This window comes from Mixophyes fleayi, chromosome 1, assembly GCF_038048845.1.
Source record: "Mixophyes fleayi isolate aMixFle1 chromosome 1, aMixFle1.hap1, whole genome shotgun sequence".
Lineage (NCBI taxonomy): Eukaryota > Metazoa > Chordata > Amphibia > Anura > Limnodynastidae > Mixophyes > Mixophyes fleayi.
In genome coordinates, this window is record NC_134402.1 from 450,176,995 (window position 1) to 450,201,434 (window position 24,440).

The following is a 24,440-nucleotide window of genomic DNA, read 5'->3' on the forward strand; positions in this document are numbered from 1 at the left end:
TTAAGCACCATCTCTAGTCCTCACTTTCTGTTTTACGCTAGCCGCTACTACCACAGAGATTTTAGCTGATGATAGATAGTAGAAAGTGTGAATCAGAGCTGTGATGCCATTAGTACAATTTTAGGAAGCAACACTTGTATGTGATTTGATAAATTCAGCAACAGTTACTTTTACACAGCATGATGGGAGGACCTGAGGGTATGTATTGCCCTAAAAAATTACCGTATGATTATGTTATCCCTCTGCAGCCTATTGAGCAAATTTTGTTTTTAAACTGTCTCAATTTGTGTCTTATGTTGTCATATTCTATTTAAACCTGTGATCTGGCCACTCCTCCGAAATAATCCACCATTGATAATTCAATTTGAAAGATACACTCAAAATCACACTGCGAATTCTGATTAATGGCACTGATGCAATTAAATGATTTGGCTCCTGAATAATTTTACTATTCTTCAGTGGCCAAAACAGTCACAAGTTTCATTCTGTCAAGTCAAGAAATATTTTTGTCAGCTTTCTTTTTGCAGCCTTATAATGTGAAATTACCTCATTTCAGTGTGATTGAACTTCTCCCATCTCGGTTTACTAATATTCAAATGTTTATGCAAATGAAACACTCTGACGTTCGCATTAAATACATTGTATTTGTGCTAAGTACAAGGCAGGAAATATGAAGCTTTGTACTGCATTTGTGCAAACCTGTAATTTAGAAAATATGCAAATATAGAAAATGTGAAAAAAATCCCCACTTTTATTGAACAACATTGATTAACTGTGAGACTTTCCGCATCTCAAGTAGCTGTAACATGTTTCTAAATACTGTAGAAGATAGCAAATTATATGAAATGTTACATTAAATTGTTTATGCTATCAGTATGTTATCATTTTTTTTCACTATAGGGATCAGTTTGCAAACTACTTATACAAAAAAAATTACTTTCTTAGCAGTGAATTGAATGAATGAATGTTGAACTAAATGTTTGTACCTGTTACAAAATGCATATTAAGTGTAATGTGACATTTAATAAAAAATATTTCAAGATGGTGCCCCAAATGTATTACACTCCATCACAAATAAGACAGTACAACTCCTGACTAAGTACTGATGTTTTTTCAGGGGCTGCAACTCAGTTGGTGGTTTTGAATAGGTGGCATACAGGCTCTGTGGTTAACATTGTTGACTCACATTGCTGGGACCATGGGTTCGATCCTGGCCATACCACTATCCATGTGGAGTTTGTGTGTCCCTGTGTTTGTGTGGGTTTTTTTCCAGGAGATCCTGCATCTTCTCACACTGAAAGACAGATATAATTGTTCCTAATAAAATTAACCATAGTGCAGTCATGGCCAAAAGTTTTGAGAATGACACAAATATTATTTATTACAAAGTTTGCTGCCTCCATTTTTATGATGGCAATTTGCATATACTCCAGAATGTTATCAAGAGTGATCAGATGAATTGCATTTAATTTCAAAGTCCCTTTTTGCCATGAGAATGAACTTTATCCCAAAAACAACATTTCCACTGCATTTTAGCCATGCCACAAAAGGACCAGCTGACATCAGATCAGTGATTCTCTTGTTAACACAGGTGAGAGTGTTGACTAGGACAATGCTGGAGATCACTCTGTCATGCTGATCAAGTTAAAATAACAGACTGGAAGTTTTAAAAGGAGGGTGGTGTTTGAAATTATTGTTCTTCCTCTGTTAACCATGGTTATCTGCAAGAACACATGTGCAGTCATCATTGCTTTGCACAAATGGGCTTCACAGGCAAGGATATCGCTGCTAGTAAGATTGCACCTAAATCAACCATTAATCGAATCATCAAGAATTTCAAGGACAGATGTTCAATAGCTGTGAAGAAGGCTTCAAGGCGCCCAAGAACGTCCAGCAAGCGCCAGGACGATCTCCTAAAGTTGATTCAGTTGCAGGATCGGGGCACCACCACTACAGAGTTTGCTCAAGAATGGCAGCAGGCAGTTGTGAGTGCACCTGCACGCATAGTGAGGCAATGACTTTTGGAGGATGGCCTGGTGTCAAGAAGGCCAGCAAAGAACAAGGATTGGACTGCTGAGGACTGGGGTAAAATCATTTTCTCTGATGAATCCTCTTTCAAATTGTTTGGGGCATCTGGAAAAACTCTTGTCTGGAGAAGGTGAGCGCTACCATCAGTCCTGTGGCATGCCAAAAGTAAAGCATTCTGAGACCATTTATGTGTGGGGTTGCTTTTCAGCCAAGGATATTTGCTCACTCACAATTTTGCCTAAGAACACAACCATGAATAAATAATGGTACCGAAACATCCTCTAAGAGCAAATTCACCCAACCAGCCAAGAACAGTTTGGTGATGAACAATGCCTTTTCCAGCATGATGGAGCACCTTGCCATAAGGCAAAAGTGATAACTAAGTGGCTTCGGAATCAAAACTTCGAAATTTTGGGTCAATGCCCAGGAAACTGAACAGACCTTAATCCCATTCAGAACTTGTGGTCAATCCTCAAGAAGCAGGTTGACAAACAAAAACCTGCACATTCTGACAAACTCCAAGCATTTTTAGGAAAGAATGGGCGGCCATAAGTTAGTATGTGGCCCAAAATTTGATTGACAGCATGCCAGGACGAATTGCAGAGGTCTTCAAAAAGAAGGGTGAACTCTGAAAATATTGACTCTTTGCATAAACTTAATGTAATTGTCAATAAAAGCCTTTGACACTTATGAAATGCTTGTAATTTTGCTTCAGTATATCATAGCAAACACTGAAGCAGCAAAATTTGTGAAAACCAATACTTGTGTCGTTCTCAAAGCATTTGGCCATGACTGTTTGTGTGTAGTAATGAAGATATTATCTGTAAAGCTTTCATTAATATGTATGTACTGTATAAAACCAAGGGTTGCCAATCCAATATATCCACTAAACCAAAAAATAGTTAACTTTTGACTACTGAATTTCTGGACATAAACAGCAAATTTGTTTTCAAGCATAATAAAATAAAATGGAAATATAATGTAAATAATATAAAAATCTGTAATGACAGGATGGGCTCATTCTGCTACCAAGTGGAGGCGGAGGAGGGTTACATATTTGACATGGGGTTCAACTTCGTAATAGGAACCAGTCTATGCTGATTACTCCCAAAGGGGCTACTGATCCTTCGGACAGTTACCTACTTTAAATGCCAACATGCCAACAGCACACTACCGTGATACCACCAGTTTGTATTGTTGCCACCACCAGGTGCCTTCACTGGCACCTTGAACTGCTTACCCCTGGGTGGTGTCAATAGGTTCAGCATGTCTTTGCTAGAGACTGTGACTGGTGCCTCCTGACCGCTTAATTTGGATCAGAACTGCAGGGAAGCAAGCAGAACATTGATTCAGTTTGCTGGGATCAATACAGGACAGCTGATTGAAGGATTAGATTTATATGTACAGGATTTCCATAGATAATAGGCATTGTGCATGAATAGAACAGAAGAGTTGCATTTATAGAGTTCATTTGGAGGGAAAAAAATAATATACAGTATATTATATATTTATAATTATTTTTTTTAATTTTAAATATGCACATAAAAAGATATATTTTATCCAGTGCTACTCATTATTACACTATTTCAAAATATATTATAAATGCATCAACTGTACATTTCAGACTATGACAGAATGCTGTAGAAAGTACAGTACAGAACTATTACAGTAGTGGTGTACAGTAGTTAGATGGGATGATAGTATTAGGCATGGTGTAAATTAAAGAGGTTGAGTACCGCACCCCCATTACTGCTGGGGATGACATCGTTATCGTCAGCGATGACTGACAGGTATAAAATATGTTAAAAAAAATGCATTCATGTTAGTTCATTCATTCCAGTGTGAAGCGCGTGCTATACCCATAAACCCCATTGAATTGAACGGAAGAAGCATCCATTATAGTAATATACTTGTCACTCACCAGACTGTGAGTGCTTCTTCTCGTGTGTTTAGGAACCGTGGCCGTCCGCCATCCTGAGGGTCTGCGCATGTGCAGCCCTTTCAAACCTTCAGTACATGTTCCTTTTAGTTAATTGGCTGATCAGGCAACACTCCCTATTTAAAGCACCTGAGATGGTGCCCTAAATGTATTACACTCCATCACAAATAAGACAGTACAACTCCTGACTAAGTACTGATGTTTTTTCAGGGGCTGCAACTCAGTTGGTGGTTTTGAATAGGTGGCATACAGGCTCTGTGGTTAACATTGTTGACTCACATTGCTGGGACCATGGGTTCGATCCTGGCCATACCACTATCCATGTGGAGTTTGTGTATCCCTGTGTTTGTGTGGGTTTTTTCCAGGAGATCCTGCATCTTTCCACACTGAAAGACATATATAATTGTTCCTAATAAAATTAACCATAGTGCAGTCATGGCCAAAAGTTTTGAGAATGACACAAATAATATTTATTACAAAGTTTGCTGCCTCCATTTTTATGATGGCAATTTGCATATACTCCAGAATGTTATCAAGAGTGATTAGATGAATTGCATTTAATTTCAAAGTACCTTTTTGCCATGAGAATGAACTTTATCCCAAAAACAACATTTCCACTGCATTTTAGCCATGCCACAAAAGGACCAGCTGACATCAGATCAGTGATTCTCTCGTTAACAAAGATGAGAGTGTTGACTAGGACAATGCTGGAGATTACTCTGTCATGCTGATCGAGTTAAGATAACAGACTGGAAGTTTTAAAAGGAGGGTGGTGTTTGAAATCATTGTTCTTCCTCTGTTAACCATGGTTATCTGCAAGAACACATGTGCAGTCATCATTGCTTTGCACAAAAGGGCTTCACAGGCAAGGATATCGCTGCTAGTAAGATTGCACCTAAATCAACCATTTATCGAATCATCAAGAATTTCAAGGACAGATGTTCAATAGCTGTGAAGAAGGCTTCAAGGCGCCCAAGAACGTCCAGCAAGCGCCAGGACGATCTCCTAAAGTTGATTCAGTTGCAGGATCGGGGCACCACCACTACAGAGTTTGCTCAAGAATGGCAGCAGGCAGTTGTGAGTGCACCTGCACGCATAGTGAGGCAATGACTTTTGGAGGATGGCCTGGTGTCAAGAAGACCAGCAAAGAACAAGGATTGGACTGCTGAGGACTGGGGTAAAATCATTTTCTCTGATGAATCCTCTTTCAAATTGTTTGGGGCATCTGGAAAAACTCTTGTCTGGAGAAGGTGAGCGCTACCATCAGTCCTGTGGCATGCCAAAAGTAAAGCATTCTGAGACCATTCATGTGTGGGGTTGCTTTTCAGCTAAGGATATTTGCTCACTCACAATTTTGCCTAAGAACACAACCATGAATAAATAATGGTACCGAAACATCCTCTAAGAGCAAATTCACCCAACCAGCCAAGAACAGTTTGGTGATGAACAATGCCTTTTCCAGCATGATGGAGCACCTTGCCATAAGGCAAAAGTGATAACTAAGTGGCTTGGGAATCAAAACTTCGAAATTTTGGGTCAATGCCCAGGAAACTCCACAGACCTTAATACCATTTAGAACTTGTGGTCAATCTTCAAGAAGCAGGTTGACAAACAAAAACCTGCACATTCTGACAAACTCCAAGCATTTTTAGGAAAGAATGGGCGGCCATAAGTTAGTATGTGGCCCAAAATTTGATTGACAGCATGCCAGGACGAATTGCAGAGGTCTTCAAAAAGAAGGGTGAACTCTGAAAATATTGACTCTTTGCATAAACTTAATGTAATTGTCAATAAAAGCCTTTGACACTTATGAAATGCTTGTAATTTTGCTTCAGTATATCATAGCAAACACTGAAGCAGTAAAATTTGTGAAAACCAATACTTGTGTCGTTCTCAAAGCATTTGGCCATGACTGTTTGTGTGTAGTAATGAAGATATTATCTGTAAAGCTTTCATTAATATGTATGTACTGTATAAAACCAAGGGTTGCCAATCCAATATATCCACTAAACCAAAAAATAGTTAACTTTTGACTACTGAATTTCTGGACATAAACAGCAAATTTGTTTTCAAGCATAATAAAATAAAATGGAAATATAATGTAAATAATATAAAAATCTGTAATGACAGGATGGGCTCATTCTGCTACCAAGTGGAGGCGGAGGAGGGTTACATATTTGACATGGGGTTCAACTTCGTAATAGGAACCAGTCTATGCTGATTACTCCCAAAGGGGCTACTGATCCTTCGGACAGTTACCTACTTTAAATGCCAACATGCCAACAGCACACTACCGTGATACCACCAGTTTGTATTGTTGCCACCACCAGGTGCCTTCACTGGCACCTTGAACTGCTTACCCCTGGGTGGTGTCAATAGGTTCAGCATGTCTTTGCTAGAGACTGTGACTGGTGCCTCCTGACCGCTTAATTTGGATCAGAACTGCAGGGAAGCAAGCAGAACATTGATTCAGTTTGCTGGGATCAATACAGGACAGCTGATTGAAGGATTAGATTTATATGTACAGGATTTCCATAGATAATAGGCATTGTGCATGAATAGAACAGAAGAGTTGCATTTATAGAGTTCATTTGGAGGAAAAAAAATAATATACAGTATATTATATATTTATAATTATTTTTTTTAATTTTAAATATGCACATAAAAAGATATATTTTATCCAGTGCTACTCATTATTACACTATTTCAAAATATATTATAAATGCATCAACTGTACATTTCAGACTATGACAGAATGCTGTAGAAAGTACAGTACAGAACTATTACAGTAGTGGTGTACAGTAGTTAGATGGGATGATAGTATTAGGCATGGTGTAAATTAAAGAGGTTGAGTACCGCACCCCCATTACTGCTGGGGATGACATCGTTATCGTCAGCGATGACTGACAGGTATAAAATATGTTAAAAAAAATGCATTCATGTTAGTTCATTCATTCCAGTGTGAAGCGCGTGCTATACCCATAAACCCCATTGAATTGAACGGAAGAAGCATCCATTATAGTAATATACTTGTCACTCACCAGACTGTGAGTGCTTCTTCTCGTGTGTTTAGGAACCGTGGCCGTCCGCCATCCTGAGGGTCTGCGCATGTGCAGCCCTTTCAAACCTTCAGTACATGTTCCTTTTAGTTAATTGGCTGATCAGGCAACACTCCCTATTTAAAGCACCTGAGATGGTGCCCTAAATGTATTATACTCCATCACAAATAAGACAGTACAACTCCTGACTAAGTACTGATGTTTTTTCAGGGGCTGCAACTCAGTTGGTGGTTTTGAATAGGTGGCATACAGGCTCTGTGGTTAACATTGTTGACTCACATTGCTGGGACCATGGGTTCGATCCTGGCCATACCACTATCCATGTGGAGTTTGTGTATCCCTGTGTTTGTGTGGGTTTTTTCCAGGAGATCCTGCATCTTTCCACACTGAAAGACATATATAATTGTTCCTAATAAAATTAACCATAGTGCAGTCATGGCCAAAAGTTTTGAGAATGACACAAATAATATTTATTACAAAGTTTGCTGCCTCCATTTTTATGATGGCAATTTGCATATACTCCAGAATGTTATCAAGAGTGATTAGATGAATTGCATTTAATTTCAAAGTACCTTTTTGCCATGAGAATGAACTTTATCCCAAAAACAACATTTCCACTGCATTTTAGCCATGCCACAAAAGGACCAGCTGACATCAGATCAGTGATTCTCTCGTTAACAAAGATGAGAGTGTTGACTAGGACAATGCTGGAGATTACTCTGTCATGCTGATCGAGTTAAAATAACAGACTGGAAGTTTTAAAAGGAGGGTGGTGTTTGAAATCATTGTTCTTCCTCTGTTAACCATGGTTATCTGCAAGAACACATGTGCAGTCATCATTGCTTTGCACAAAAGGGCTTCACAGGCAAGGATATCGCTGCTAGTAAGATTGCACCTAAATCAACCATTTATCGAATCATCAAGAATTTCAAGGACAGATGTTCAATAGCTGTGAAGAAGGCTTCAAGGCGCCCAAGAACGTCCAGCAAGCGCCAGGACGATCTCCTAAAGTTGATTCAGTTGCAGGATCGGGGCACCACCACTACAGAGTTTGCTCAAGAATGGCAGCAGGCAGTTGTGAGTGCACCTGCACGCATAGTGAGGCAATGACTTTTGGAGGATGGCCTGGTGTCAAGAAGACCAGCAAAGAACAAGGATTGGACTGCTGAGGACTGGGGTAAAATCATTTTCTCTGATGAATCCTCTTTCAAATTGTTTGGGGCATCTGGAAAAACTCTTGTCTGGAGAAGGTGAGCGCTACCATCAGTCCTGTGGCATGCCAAAAGTAAAGCATTCTGAGACCATTCATGTGTGGGGTTGCTTTTCAGCTAAGGATATTTGCTCACTCACAATTTTGCCTAAGAACACAACCATGAATAAATAATGGTACCGAAACATCCTCTAAGAGCAAATTCACCCAACCAGCCAAGAACAGTTTGGTGATGAACAATGCCTTTTCCAGCATGATGGAGCACCTTGCCATAAGGCAAAAGTGATAACTAAGTGGCTTGGGAATCAAAACTTCGAAATTTTAGGTCAATGCCCAGGAAACTCCACAGACCTTAATCCCATTTAGAACTTGTGGTCAATCTTCAAGAAGCAGGTTGACAAACAAAAACCTGCACATTCTGACAAACTCCAAGCATTTTTAGGAAAGAATGGGCGGCCATAAGTTAGTATGTGGCCCAAAATTTGATTGACAGCATGCCAGGACGAATTGCAGAGGTCTTCAAAAAGAAGGGTGAACTCTGAAAATATTGACTCTTTGCATAAACTTAATGTAATTGTCAATAAAAGCCTTTGACACTTATGAAATGCTTGTAATTTTGCTTCAGTATATCATAGCAAACACTGAAGCAGTAAAATTTGTGAAAACCAATACTTGTGTCGTTCTCAAAGCATTTGGCCATGACTGTTTGTGTGTAGTAATGAAGATATTATCTGTAAAGCTTTCATTAATATGTATGTACTGTATAAAACCAAGGGTTGCCAATCCAATATATCCACTAGACCAAAAAATAGTTAACTTTTGACTACTGAATTTCTGGACATAGACAGCAAAATTGTTTTCAAGCATAATAAAATAAAATGGAAATATAATGTAAATAATATAAAAATCTGTAATGACAGGATGGGCTCATTCTGCTACCAAGTGGAGGCGGAGGAGGGTTACATATTTGACATGGGGTTCAACTTCGTAATAGGAACCAGTCTATGCTGATTACTCCAAAAGGGGCTACTGATCCACCAGACATTTACCTACTTTAAATGCCAACATGCCAACAGCACACTACCGTGATACCACCAGTTTGTATTGTTGCCACCACCAGGTGCCTTCACTGGCACCTTGAACTGCTTACCCCTGGGTGGTGTCAATAGGTGCAGCATGTCTTTGCTAGAGACTGTGACTGGTGCCTCCTGACCGCTTAATTTGGATCAGAACTGCAGGGAAGCAAGCAGAACATTGATTCAGTTTGCTGGGATCAACACAGGACAGCTGATTGAAGGATTAGATTTGTATGTACAGGATTTCCATAGATAATAGGCATTGTGCATGAATAGAACAGAAGAGTTGCATTTATAGAGTTCATTTGGAGGAAAAAAAATAATATACAGTATATTATTTTTTTATAATTATTTTTTTTAATTTTAAATATGCACATAAAAAGATATATTTTATCCAGTGCTACTCATTATTACACTATTACAAAATATATTATAAATGCATCAACTGTACATTTCAGACTATGACAGAATGCTGTAGAAAGTACAGTACAGAACTATTACAGTAGTGGTGTACAGTAGTTAGATGGGATGATAGTATTAGGCATGGTGTAAATTAAAGAGGTTGAGTACCGCACCCCTTGCCACCACCATTACTGCTGGGGATGACATCGTTATTGTCAGCGATGAGTGACAGGTATAAAATATGTTAAAAAAAATGCATTTATGTTAGTTCATTCATTCCAGTGTGAAGTGCGGGCTATACCCATAAACCCCATTGAATTGAACGGAAGAAGCATCCATTATAGTAATATACTGTACTTTGATTAAACAAATGAAACACTGACACAACATTTTTTTATTTAATTTAAATAAAAAAAACACTCAAAACTCCCAGTCCAATCACTTTATTATAAATTTTCTTTATATCTTCAATATTCTTGTAATCCACTGAGTAGATTGTAATCTGTTTGAAATAAAATAAATAAATAAATAAACCATGCAAATGCTCCTTACAATTATCTACCACAGAATGACACATTCAAGCTAGTCAGCCGTTCACAAGTCTCTGAACGCAGTTCACTATCATTCCTCGGCGATGTATGTTGCCAACACATACAGTATATCTATTTTTATTTCCACTGGATCATGCCATGGAAGAAGATTCCCATTTGCAATAATGTGGTATAAGTGGGTTTCCGTGGAGTTGAAACACTTGTCCCAGTGTTGGTAACAGATTTTATGGTGGTGATACACTTTACTTATATATTTATTACAGACTTTTCCAATTCATCTGAATTGGGGTGCCAGCACCTGTGCAGATCGATAGCTTTATTTTGACATCTGGTGCTAGAAAAAGGGTGCTGCATGTTAAAAATGGTAATTATTTATTGTTTATTTATATAGCAACAATTATATTATGCAACACTGTACAGAAAATATGTAGCCATTCCCATTAGTCCCTGCCCAGTTGCAGCCTCCAAGAAACGTATCTGACGGGACTGCTCTTCCTCTGGTGTAAAATCCGTGCTAATGATGACTTTACGCATTTTACGTACTGTTCCAAGTCACACATTTCTTGAGACAGGTGTGGCTTGGAATACAAAGTAAAGGGATGGGATGCAATTTACACTTACATTGTACGTATAAATTGTGTCCAAGTCTACATGACCCCCATAGTTGTTTACTAAAAGGAACAAATGAGTTTCAACTGCAATGCAATGGCTATCATCAGTTTAGTAAGAAGATGCAAAATACTATTATTATCTGCTCTATTTCCTGATGCACATTTATACTCCAGTCCAACACTGATTAGAAATGGAAAAAGAAATTCAAACCTGTAAGCAACTGTAAATGTCAATGTAGTTTCACACTTGTAGATATGCCTGTACACAGGCCAGATTCATTAACCTGCAATTAGTAAGAAAGACGGTTAAATGTCTTCTGAATCTACTTTATTAAATTTAAACAGTAAAACTTCTGATAGGCTGGGAAAAAAAAAACCTCAAAGACTAACAGGGGTTAAAATATATTATCTCATGTGAGATTCCCACATAATATAGTGACATTGTTTTATCCAGTACAACCTGCATTAGGCTTTGGTGCTCTCATTTAGGATTCAGCTTTGATAAATTTATGATAAAAAGGTCTTATTATCTTTCTTCTGATGGTTTCTTTCACTTGAAACAGAGTTTTCTAGGTGATATTCTTTGCATACGGAAATGGATTAATTTAATCATATTCAATCCCTATCTTTCCTTTAAAAGGTGAAATTGTAAATGTCTCTCTGAAAAGATAACTCTGGATAGAAATAAAAATCCTCAATGTATTTTTTTTCTCCCTTAAATTAAATTCCCATCAACTTAATATATATGAGAATTTAAAAGGAACAACTGTAAACTCTATATATTTTTAAAAAATGTTATATTATATATTTGCATTATTTAATGGTCATTTACTAAGGTGCAAATCTGTCAGCCAGCAATGCAGTGTTATTTTTGCTCTAATGCACATGTTTTATCTGGAATGGTGTGGACTTGCTGGCGAAGATGGATCTTTGGAGGTGGAAAATAATAATTTATTGGGAAGATAGGGCCTTGTCCTTTTTGAGTATCTGTTTCTGCTTTCATATACAAACACAAGGTTACATTTTGCTGGACAAGATTAATTTAATCAGATTAAAGGGGTGAAGAAGGTACATTTAGGATAAGTTGCCTATACGTTCAGTGGGCCTCCTTTCTCTATTCTAGATGCTACTTACAAAGGAAAGAACATTTCCAGGTACATTTTGACCAATGTAATAAGAACATTTGAGCAATCAACCGTGACATGTAGTAAAAGGCAACCTTACTGTCATAACTAATTCAAGACATGAGGATAAATCGAGCAGTATTTTAGGAGAAAAATGTAAACATATAAACCAATGAAAGGAGTGGATCTAAAGTTACAGCAGGTTGAAAAGGCTGGAGAGGTCACTTGTGTGTGATCATTCTTATGCTCAAGAGGACAATTAAGAGCAAAAGTTCATTTTGCATTTAATGCCTAACAAAATATTTTGCTAAAAATGTTTTTTTTTTTGAGAAAATTCGGAATAATAACCATAATCTGGATACTTTTAGAAAATAAGTACTATAGAAAATACATAGCCTTAAACCAAAACACATACAGAAAGACATCTTAAGTTAGATGAGCCCATATTGAAAAAATATGGGTATCTGGTCTTTTGGTATAAAATACTCCATGTCCTTTATATAACAAACATTGCATAAACAGACATACCGAAAATATTTGTTGGAATGTTCCAATAGTTCTGTATAGAACATACTTCATCCAAATTAAATATATAACAAAAAGCCAAATAATCGAAAAATGTTTTGATTTATTGAGGGGTGAGGATCTCAGAAGACCCAAGGCCTTGTATTTAATATCACTCCATTCGTACTGGCAGCTACCATGCATACAGACACAAATAAAAGAGGACATTTCTTTTTATTGTAGTGCTGGAATCAAGTAAAGGTCTTCTCCAGTCAACTTTCCATGCAGTTTTGTGTAATGTGCTATATTTATATGTGTTGTATTTTTTATTATATTTTAGTGCTAGATTTCACTATAATCAAATATAGCACATTGTATTGTGTTAAAGTTGCTTTGAAGCATGGGTCTACTGACCCGTTAAATTGTTTCCATGCAGGGTACTATGTGGTTTGTGATGTCTGCACACTGCTAGATGGTAATAAATACAAATAAGAATTGATGGTCAATATGGATGTTATGTCCTACGCAGATAAGGAGTAATGAATATCAATATATTGTCTGGAAAAGCCTTTTCAGGTTATCCTATAAGTAAATATATATTACCAAATAATTAAAAATGATCTGGGATACTGTGCTTATTACGCAAGATTTAAGGATATTTCAAATTCAAGAATAACAATCAGGCCTCAAAAAAACCTCTTCCACTCTAAAACCCAGACTGGCCCAGGCAGAAGCGATTTCCAATTATTAAAAAAGTCACGTTACTAGGCTAAATCTTTTAACCCAGACAATAAACATTATAAACTAGCTGAAGTACCTGGCGTTGCCCTGGTTTAAATCTTCAAGCTATTAAGTTATCAATGATTTGGATGTAACTATCAACCTTTTAAAAATAATTAGCAGCTTAGCAACTCTTCCAACACACCCATGAGGTGGCTGCCCAGGTCCGTTCTTGTTTTTATATTAAATATCATGTATATCCATCCAGTGAAAGGCCCAGAACAGGCTCCCCGGGTCAAAGTTCTGCTCAGCGTACACCAACGGGAGGTCCGTCTGGGACCCTAACCCCCTTAAAACCTAGCCAGGATCCAACTGGACCACCTCTCGTTGTCTTTATTTATTCCAATTGGTCAGGTGTATGAATGAAGGCTCAGAACAGGCTCCGCGGGTCAAAGTTCTGCCCAGCGTACACCAATGGGAGGTCTGTTCGAGACCCTAACCCCCATAAAGCCTGGCCAGGTTCCAGCTGTCAGTGCAGGGTGTCCAAATGCATGATCAGAACAGGCTCCCTGGGTCAAAGTAGTCAAGTAGGAACACCCGCTGTTGCGCGGGTCTTATTTGTAATGTGTATCAGTGTTTATATGTTAGCAAATTGTTTGGTAAATAGACCAAAATGCTATTTAGAAACTAAGATTTATTGCTTTTTCAAGTTGTTGTTATGTGATGTTGTCGCAAAGATTCCTTCAAGCAGCCAAACAATTGTTTACAACCCAAAAATATGTTTTCAATATTTGTCGCTTTATCGCATTGTCATTATGTGTTCTATAGCTTACTTTTTCGATACTAAATAACTATGCAAGATTTGACAGCATTGCCTTGAGAGTTGTAGAATATATTCACCAACAAACAAACAAACGTCTTCTTTTATATATATATATTACCTTCATGAATTTTGCAATTAATTTTTGTTTATAGCGGAATACATTGAGCTTTCAGGAAAACCTGAATCAGTCTGGTCATGGAATCAATAACGGATCAATATAAATGCTAACTAATTTCAACTCCAATGTATCTCATATCTGATGCAGATTAGCTGTTGGTGGGTCTCTACTCAGACTAGCTTGGCTCATCTCATTTTATGGATGTTTGATTGGATTAAGATCCAGAGTCGGATTAACAAGCGAACTAATGGAGCTTGAAGTCCTAGGTTAAATGTTTGTAATCTTCCACCATATTTGAATGATCTATGAACTAACCACTGACTGATAACAGTTCAGGTGACAGCTGCACTTAACATCACAATTGCTGTCGTTGCTCATTAGTTTTCTGCAAGTAATACTGGTGAGAATAGGATGGAATGCTGCATAGTATACTGATCAGCAGATGGTGGGGCTCTACATACTATACTGGCATCCAGATTATGGAGCTCTGCATGCACACCAGTCTAAATATTATAGGGCTCTGCCTTCTATACCAAGGTGATGGGGTTTCTTTCTGTACTGTTCTGGTGCTCTTTTGTATTTGAATATGGCAATGTTTCATTAGTTTTATTTTGTGGCATGAGGCATTGTTTTGTTGTAAAATACTATTTGCATATGAGTAGGCTGATGTCAGTATTCAGATACCCAGTGACATTCAAGTGTTGCTATAGTCTTATTAGGAACTCACTTCACATCATGCTGTCAATACCACTGGTTTACATTTTTGAGATCTTTGCATTTTCTCTCCACTCTAGTTTTTCCATCAACGTGAAACCTCCCCAAAAAAAACAACCAGGATTAATGAGACAGTGTTTTTTCAAAATCTTCAGTGAAAATATTTGTTATACTAAGCCTACTGCAACTGTATCTTCATCTTTTTTGGTGATAGGAGAAGAACTTGATGGAGTTGACAGCCATGCCCAGTCCATAATGCCCTAGGCTTTACTGATGTGCTAAGCTTGACTCACAATAGCTCATCTGTCACTATGTACAGATTGTAGAAATCACCAACGGCCTCTTTCATCAACAGTTTGTTTCTGACCACAGGACTGCCCGTGGCTGGTTGTTATTTGAGTGGTAATCTATTTTTGATGTACTGATAACATTATTGTGTGTGAAAACTCTAGCGGTGTTGCTCATTCTGGTGCATGTGGAGCCCACTACAATTTTAGTGGACTGCACATTCTGGCACTTGTAGCTCCACAAAACAGGTAGAGACAAACATTGAATAAATCAGCTACATAAACTATTTTCACCTTTTATTTGTCTATGATTGTTAAGTCATATTACTCAACTGAATTTTGTTTTAATAATTTTGTTATTATCACATATTGTACCAATATTTATTTGAATCCGAATAGATATAGAAAATAAAGATTTAACAAGTGGATACTGTGATGTCAGTAATCTATCAATATTTTTGGACATTAGTGGTTCTGCGGTAGAATAATAATTTTCCCCATGCAGTAATTAATTGAAAGGACGCAACATTACTATTTGTTTGGTTTTTTTCTTGCTTCCTGCTTGCGAGTTTAGTATATTGTCAAGTTAGGTTATTGGTTTTCTCTCTGGATGCGAAAATGTTGTGAGAACCATTCTATTGCATCTCCGCAGGACACAAGAGTTAGATCTCACTAACTGATATCTCTTTGTTCACTCAATGGGGTCTGGCCAAGACTTTCTGAGCTATGCACAACGTTATCATCTGAGACGTCTGAAAAGATGGCAGATGACAAGAAATGCTTCCACCGGTTCATTGAATCAGTTAAAAAATGTAATTGTTTACTGGAATTTCTCGAATTTTAAATCAATTAGAAAAAGTTGAGCTTAATTTCAAAAAGTTGGACAGGTGCAACCATATTCAAGCCAGTTCAACCATTTTTGAACCTATTTGATCATGTGAAAGATTCATGGTAAAGTGTTTTTTCAAATATCTCAATTTATATACACTCACGCTTTTAATTGCAAACAGCAAAGCTCAAAAGTGAACTGTGACCACTTACGATAGTATTCAAAGTTGTAATTAAAATAAAAATATTTTTTATGATTTAAAATTATTATTTATGCAGTGTTAAAAAAAATTTGAATACACTCAGTTTATTGCGACCCATGAACAACGAACCAGGCAACACAAATTTGAATCGGGGCTCAATTGTCGATTGTACCACATAAATGTTTGTGGCCATCGAACTATTGAAATTCAATAGAATCTCGAAACACTGAAATTTTGGAAGCATCTCTACATATGACCTTATTTTTACTGTATTTTTATAGAGAAATGATAAATACAAGATATTTATAACATTGTTTTCTCTTAAATAAATACGACTGGCCTGCTTAATTTGTTGTTTTAGCCAGGAAAGTTAAAGTGTGAATTCAGACTATACATTGAGGATAATCACGCAAACAAATTTTTACTTGAAAATACACGTTATTTTCTTTTGTTAATGAACAATTAAAATGAAAAAGAATTTCAGGTAGTTGCTAGCTAACAAGGTCTACAGTTCAATTTATTTTTCGCAATGTCTTCTACAAAAATTTCCCCTGGCAGGATTAATCAAAGAGACAGATCCATACTTACTGTATTTCTAACGGGACGAGAGATTCTTAATTTGGCTTCCTCGTGCTGACAACATCCACATGATTGACAGCATAATTATGACAGATTTGTGCAAATGTTGTCATGTCATTCACTTGAGTAGCTTAAAATAAATTAACCATGGCAAAGTGAACTGAAATGAAGGACATCATATTTTCCTCTATGGAACAGACTTAAAAAAAGAGAGAGAAGTAGTTGGATATATGAACTTGGATTCAGGTAAAGGCGCGTATTACTGATTATTTTTTTCTTGCTGTTTGCATAGCAGTTGGCAACTGAGTCTATCAAATTTTTATACTGTTCTGTGAATATTCTAATGGACTGATTGTTTTCAGCATGGTCTAACCCCATGAGTGTTTCAATGCCCTGATTGTCTAGAGCGTGATCTTGCCCTTTGAGTTTTCTAATGTTCAGATTGACTACAGATTGGTCTAACATTATTAGTATTCTACTGCTTTGATTGTCTACAGGTTATTGCTGTCCTGTAAGATAGAAACACAGAAACATAGAATTTGATAGAAAAAAAGGACCACTTGGCTCATCTAGTCTGCCCATTTTTTGACCTATGGCAACCTCAAACCATATTTGATCCTTGCTTTTTTCTAAGGAGATCCCTATGTCTATCTCAATAATGTTTAAATTGTTCTACTGTATTAGCCTCTACCACCTCTGACTCTGATGGGAGACCATTCAACTTACCCACTACTCGTTTGGTGAAGAAATTTTTCCTCAAATTTCCTCTGAACCTACTTCCCTCCAGTGTCAGTGCATGTCCTCGTGTTCTAATACCTCTGTTCCATTGAATAATCATTCCTGCGCCTTGTTAAAACCCTTGATATATTTGAAAGTTCTTATCATGTCCCCCCCTTTCCCTTCTCTGCTCCAAACTATACATATTAAGAACTTTTAGTCTTTCCAGGTAAGTCTTGTGCTGTAGACCATGCACCAATTTAGTTGCCCTTTTTTGTCCATTCTCTAAAAGTTGGAATGATCAGATTTACTACAGATTGGTTTAGCCATGTTTGTATCTACTTACAGCTGATTGTAATGTCATCTCAGTGTCCCCATGATGAATATCCACTAAGGTTAATATATATATATATATATTACATTGTACGCTCCCTTGAGCAGGGCCATCTCCCCTCCTGTTTCCTACACTTCTAACTCTGCTCTCCAGCTACCTTTCCCCCCACCCCTCTGGGGGTCTCCCCATCATCTGCGCCCTTCCTCTTGGGCTCCGGCGCTTGCTGTTCTTCCCTCCCCCCTCTCTCTAGCTGTGCTTTGAGCTTACTGAGTTACTGTGCTTATTGTTTACTGTACCGTGCCGTCCCACCTTGTATTGTACTTGTTTGTCCTTGTATGGCGCTACGGACACCTAGTGGCGCCCTATAAATAAAAATTAATAATAATATATATATATATATATATATATATATATATATATATATATATATATATATAAATATATTGTGGCAAGAGCCTGCTACTGCTGAAGCACACGCAAACAACTTCTTCTTTTTATGCAGTTTTATTGTCGGGATGGAAAAATGTATTTGTCACCATATGAATTTCACAGCAATTCTGGAGACCCTACATGCTAGCTAGACATAGACCAGCTCTCTAAGGACCAGCCAGCTTCCCCAGCGTTGGTCTCACTGGACAAATGAAACAAACAAGCTTTTATACATGATACTCCTCCCCCAGCCTTAGCTTGATGGGCAGGTGACACACCCACCTTCCCTTTAAGAGGAAACTATCATCAGTGGTTCTGTTTGCACTAAGACAGACACACCCTGTCTGTTTGCTCTGAGGAGGAACATTTCAAACCATGTAAGTTAGCCAAACTTTAAACTATTGTTTGTCAGACATAAGTCTTTATCATCAATCTAGGTGCATTACTGCACAAATGTTTTACTATACTTCCATGCTTTCTCTGCATATTGCCAGCTCAATGCCTCCTTTTGTTACAATATATATATATATATATATATATATATATATATATATTTATATAGCAACCCGATAAAATGATGTAGGCTCGCTGGCTGGAGACAACCATTGTGCAGCATCCTGATGGTTAGACCATTCATGCACTTATCTTTTAAAATACATTCACATACTCATTAGAATCCACAGAATACATCAAGACGTATCAACAGTATGTAGATAATCTTTAAATAAAGTAACGGTCATAAAAGCCTCCTTGATACAACTACAGGCTGTATAATGAGTGCTACATTGTCCGTGAAAACCTGAAGTCCAGAACATAGTCCTAGGTGATTCATGTGAAAAGCGTTGCATCATAATTATATGGGCAGATTACCTAGTATCCTGCCTGCTTACTCTTGTTCCCTGGCCTCCTGTCCTATTATTGTATCTTGTGGATCCTACTGTTCTGAGGCACTGTCCCCTCTAAGCTAAGCAGTCCAGAAATAATAGAGTATAAAACGGAACTTGTTAGGAAAAAGTCCATTCTGTACAATTGCACAGTGTGTTCTCAGTGCAGATCTGCAAGGCGGAACTGTTATAATGGTAAGCTCTTAACTGTTTTGCTTTACAGGCTCTATTCAACAAAGTTGGACTATTGACAGAGAACCAGCTTGTTATACCTGTGCTTGAAGTAGTGAACAGGGCAAAGATGAGCTATATATGCCAAATATGTATCCTGGATGAATATATATATTTCTCACCCTGGTATTATGCCCGCTTATGCCATTTCCTAAGCCATGTACAGATTTTTTTCCCTTCCTTAGTTGATGATTGATATTGCTACATTGAATCTCATTTAGAGTTAAAAGTAAATTCAGCTACAAGATCTTAGCTCAACTCTAAATTGCAAATAAAGCTGCCCCGCATTTGTGTGCTAAATGCAAAAGCAGGTAGTTTTTTCCATTCATTTGCACCCATGTGGTTTCTCTAAGTGCAGATGTATACCCTTTAATAGGATTGCTCGTAATTTTAAATTAGACCCATCAATTGCACCTTATGTGTGGTAGTGTTTTTGGCACCCTCTTTTTCTATACCAAGATTTTTTTTTTACATGTCTTTGATATGTAACATTTTATTAAAAAAGTAGCATGTTACAGTGATCACTTTGCAGCTATTTGTTATCAGATATATATGTTTATTATATTATATTATATACTGTTGTGCAACCAGAGATTGTTAGTCAGGAAATCTAATGTCCCTACTACTCTGCCAAAGCAACCAGAGCCTTCATATCAACCTTTATCCTGCAAGTTAATACACAATTCCCTGTCTATTTGGATAAATAATATCTCCCGAAACGTAACTAAAATTTATTTTTCCTGTTTTTTCAGTCTGTGCTCTGAATACGTGCCACAAAATAAAATGTTTTGCTACTTACCACAGCTGTATAAATGCACAAAATGTGTCAGTTGGAAATATGTCAAAATTACCTGTTTTATAAAGACTTGATTTCAACTAATGACATCTAAAGAGCTTAATTCTGCATTGCTTTGTGATTCTATTATTTTTGTGTATTCTGCATTTTGCTTTGAGTAATAATATTATTAATAATAATAATAATAATAATAATAATAATAATAATAATAATTATAATAAAGATCCCCAAAAAACGAAAAAATAAAGCTTCTGACGGAGTGTATGAATTGGACGTGAAACACGTGTCAGGTACACGTTACATGCAATGACGTCATAGACAAGAGCTGGATCGAGCGACTTCCAGTTTCCCTGTTTGGTGCCTAGCGACATGTGGCTCCAGTGTTTCAGCAGCTCGGCACGTCTCCTTTGTCATGTTCCTCTCTCAGGACTGGAGAAAGGAGACGCTGTGCTGGAGAACTGCACTATTATTTTTTTTTCTTCTTATGAGCAGAAAACCCATCATTATACTACCAGTCTTAGAATTTTATTGTTATCTAAAATATTGCAGAGTACTAAGGTGTCGTTGCAATTCCATTTTATTCTGCTGTGTGGCACCACTGCCTTTTAAATGGAAGAACAGCACAACCGAATGTTAAACACTGCCTTTCCACAAATATGTCTTCGGAGATTAAATCAACACAACATTTTATATATATACATAGATATCTGTACTATTTTAAAAAGAAATACACCATACAGTTAATGTTTACATGAGGATGTTTTGTATTATCTAATTATTTCACATATTTACTCTTACAGTTGATTGTTATGTACAAATTTCTCTGTGACTCTGACATACAATCGTAAACTGCATTTCGTTGGACAGAGAATAAAGTAGAACAAATAAATTAATGCTTATTTGCTGATTGGTCCAATTTAACACTCAGATTAATGTGATTTCAGATTCCATTGGAATCAATGTGATGCATATTCCATTGCTGATGGCATATTCACTCTATAGGCACGTAGGCTTGCTCTTACTGTGTAATGATTACAACATGATTTGACTACTATACATTATAAAGTTGATCAGTTTACTAAACAACAATGTAATTTAACATCTTGCTGTGTATTGAGATGAGCATCCATAAAGAGCATTTTAAAGAAAATTAAACGAAAGGCTACATATTTCATGCAATTTTACTCATAGTGCAACTGTCATGATATATAATAAATACTAGAGATGTGTGCGGATCCCCGGTTTTTTATGTGGTTTTGGTTCTAAAACGTCTTCGTGTTTTGGTTTTGTTACAGGTTTTGCCTCAAAATCATAAAAGGTTTTGCTTTTGCTATTGGTTTTGGAGCTGGATTTAATAAAAAAATGAAAAAATAAAATTTCGAGCTGATTTTGCTCCTACATTACTATTTATAACATTAATAGTAATTTACAGTCAATTTTCTAATGATCTCTTCACAACTGTCCAAATGTTCACCCATTTGGCCAAAGTATTGCTGCTGACACTCTCCAATGTATTGCTGCTGACCCTCTCCAATGTATTGCTGCTGACCCTCTCCAATGTAATGCTGCTGACCCTCTCCAATGTAATGCTGCTGACCCTCTCCAATGTAATGCTGCTGACCCTCTCCAATGTATTGCTGCTGACCCTCTCCATTGTAATGCTGCTGACTCTCTCCAATGTATTGCTACTGACCCTCTCCAATGCAATGCTGCTGACCCTTTCCAATATATTGCTGCTTACCCTCCCCAATATGTCACATATGCTGTCTAACAGTTACCTACTTGGTGTATCTTCTATTTTTAAAATGAAAATGTAATTGATGTAGACGTATTTGATGAGGGTGATGTTAACATTAGTCAGATTCCTCAATGGTGTTGAATGACAGTGACCACTGTTATCCAAATGCCCCTATCCATTCTTCAGTTCAACAACCAAAATCTTATCTTTTGTGTTGGCCCAGACAAACCAAACACTTCAGCCACAAAAGTGGCAGTCCCTGTCGCTGAAATGCTTGGTTTGTTAAACTATGTGCATGTCTTTTCATCATATAAGTGGGTGGGCCAAAGGACAATGTCATTTTGACTTGCACCATTTAACATTGTGCCCTCTCATCATCTTTTAAATGTCTACTAATGCTGTTGTTCATTGTTGAGGTTTTGTGTCCACTCTTGTCTTAATGCAGGATTTTGTAACTCTGCTATCATTGCATTTGCTTTCTCCGATTCAATTAAAAAAATAATTAACCAGTTTATGTGGTTCCCTAACTCCACATAGCGTAAACCATCATCCGCCATATCTCCATCTCTGCATGTTTTCTTTGCCAGGTCCAAATTATCCCTTCTCTATTCTTTAGAATGTGGACTTTCAATTGCATTGTCTTGTCAAGACAGATGTATTTGGCAACCAAATCTGCATCAATGTCAGTTTTACATACTTACATGTATGGGAAGGCCAACTATTGGCCTATCTGAACTCTTTGTTTTACATATTTTTTACACTTTACTAATATAATAGATATATATATATATATATATATATATATATATATATATATATATATAATTTATACATTACATATTTATATTCCCTGGGGTTGTGCAAGGGGAGGGTTCCAGTCCCACCACTGCATTTTTAGGTTCCTTCCGGGCCCTGTCCTCTGGAGGCACGGGCACCTCAGCACCAATGGTCTTCCAGCACCAAAAAAGATCCGCCTGTTCAGGGCATTCCAAACCGACCATACTAGGTCAGATAATACAATTGAGTTTAGCCAAAAGGGTGAATCGAGATACATGGTAGCTGGCATATGTATCAGAGTTCCCTTATTTGATTTACAAGGGCAGCATTATGGCACAGATCTAACTTACTTGTAGCATATAATTAAAGCAAGGTATTTGAAAGCTTTGATCTTGGCTACTGATGAATGCTCTGCACATCAAGAAGTGCATTGTACTATATCTACTGTAAATGTGTACTGATGCCTCTGTCCATCTAATGACATCTGATTGTTACTACCTTTTTGCTCTCCATGATGTGTAACATTCCAAATTTAGTGTGTACGTAGCATTTCAACAATTTTATCTCTTGCACCTTACACTCCATATACTAATTTTTTTTGCTGCTTAATTTAGCTAATTAAATTGATTCTTAGCCTTACACACCCTATACACTGCAACCCGCACTACAAATCCCATTGTTCGATTAACAAGAGCAGCATTACAGCCCCCATCTAAAATAACTGTAGCATAAACAACCACTTAAGTAAAACAAGATACTTTAAAGCTCCGCTTGATGAATGCTCTGCCCATTCAGAAATGCATAGTTCTAGTCTTTGAAGTTTTTAGTATGAGTGCAGGCCACCTTTCTCCATCATGATGAACATTTATTTATATAGTTACAGCAAATTATGTAGCGCATATCCACTTGTCTAAATATCTACTGATGTATCTGTGCATGTAATGACATCTGATTGCTACTGCCTCTTGTCTAAATATCTACTGATGTCTCTTGTCTACTGATACCTCTTCTTTATATATCTACTTTAGACATCTGATTGCTACTGCCTCTTCACTCTCCATGTTAAATTCTGTCTAACATTCCTAATTTAGAATGTGCGTAGTACGTTAACATTTTTATCTCTTGCACCATACACAAAATATTTTTTGTTGTTTACTTTATCTAATGGGCTTAATTCAGTCGGTGACATGACAGATTGCATTTTTTTTGCAGCCATTTTCGTCCCTGCAAATTAATAGCCTTTATGGGTTATCTTATACCTTTGTATCATTCCTGTATGCTTTATACAGAAAAGTATATTTCCATGTGCACTTTATATGAAAAGAACAGTTCTATGTGCAGTTTATATGGAAAGAACATTTCTAGGTGCATTTTATAGGGTAATATTGTACACAGTTAAATAAACTTGAAAGCTTGGGATTGGATGCTAAGATGGTTGAATGGATAAAATCTTGTTTGCAGTGTAGAAAACAGAGAGATGTAGTAAATGGAGTACACTCACAGGAGGGAAAGGTTACAAGTGGAGTACCCCATGGATCCGTACTTGGACCAGTGCTTTTAAGTATCTTTATTGGAGACATTGCAAGTGGTAAGCAAGGGAAAGTATGAATTTTTGCAAATGACACAAAGATATGCAACAAGATAGACACACCAGAAGGGATAAAACAAATTATTGGTGATCTAGGTAGACTAGAGGTCAAGGGTGTGGCAACTACATATTAATGCCAAAAAAGGCAAAATTATGCATTTGGGTCTCCA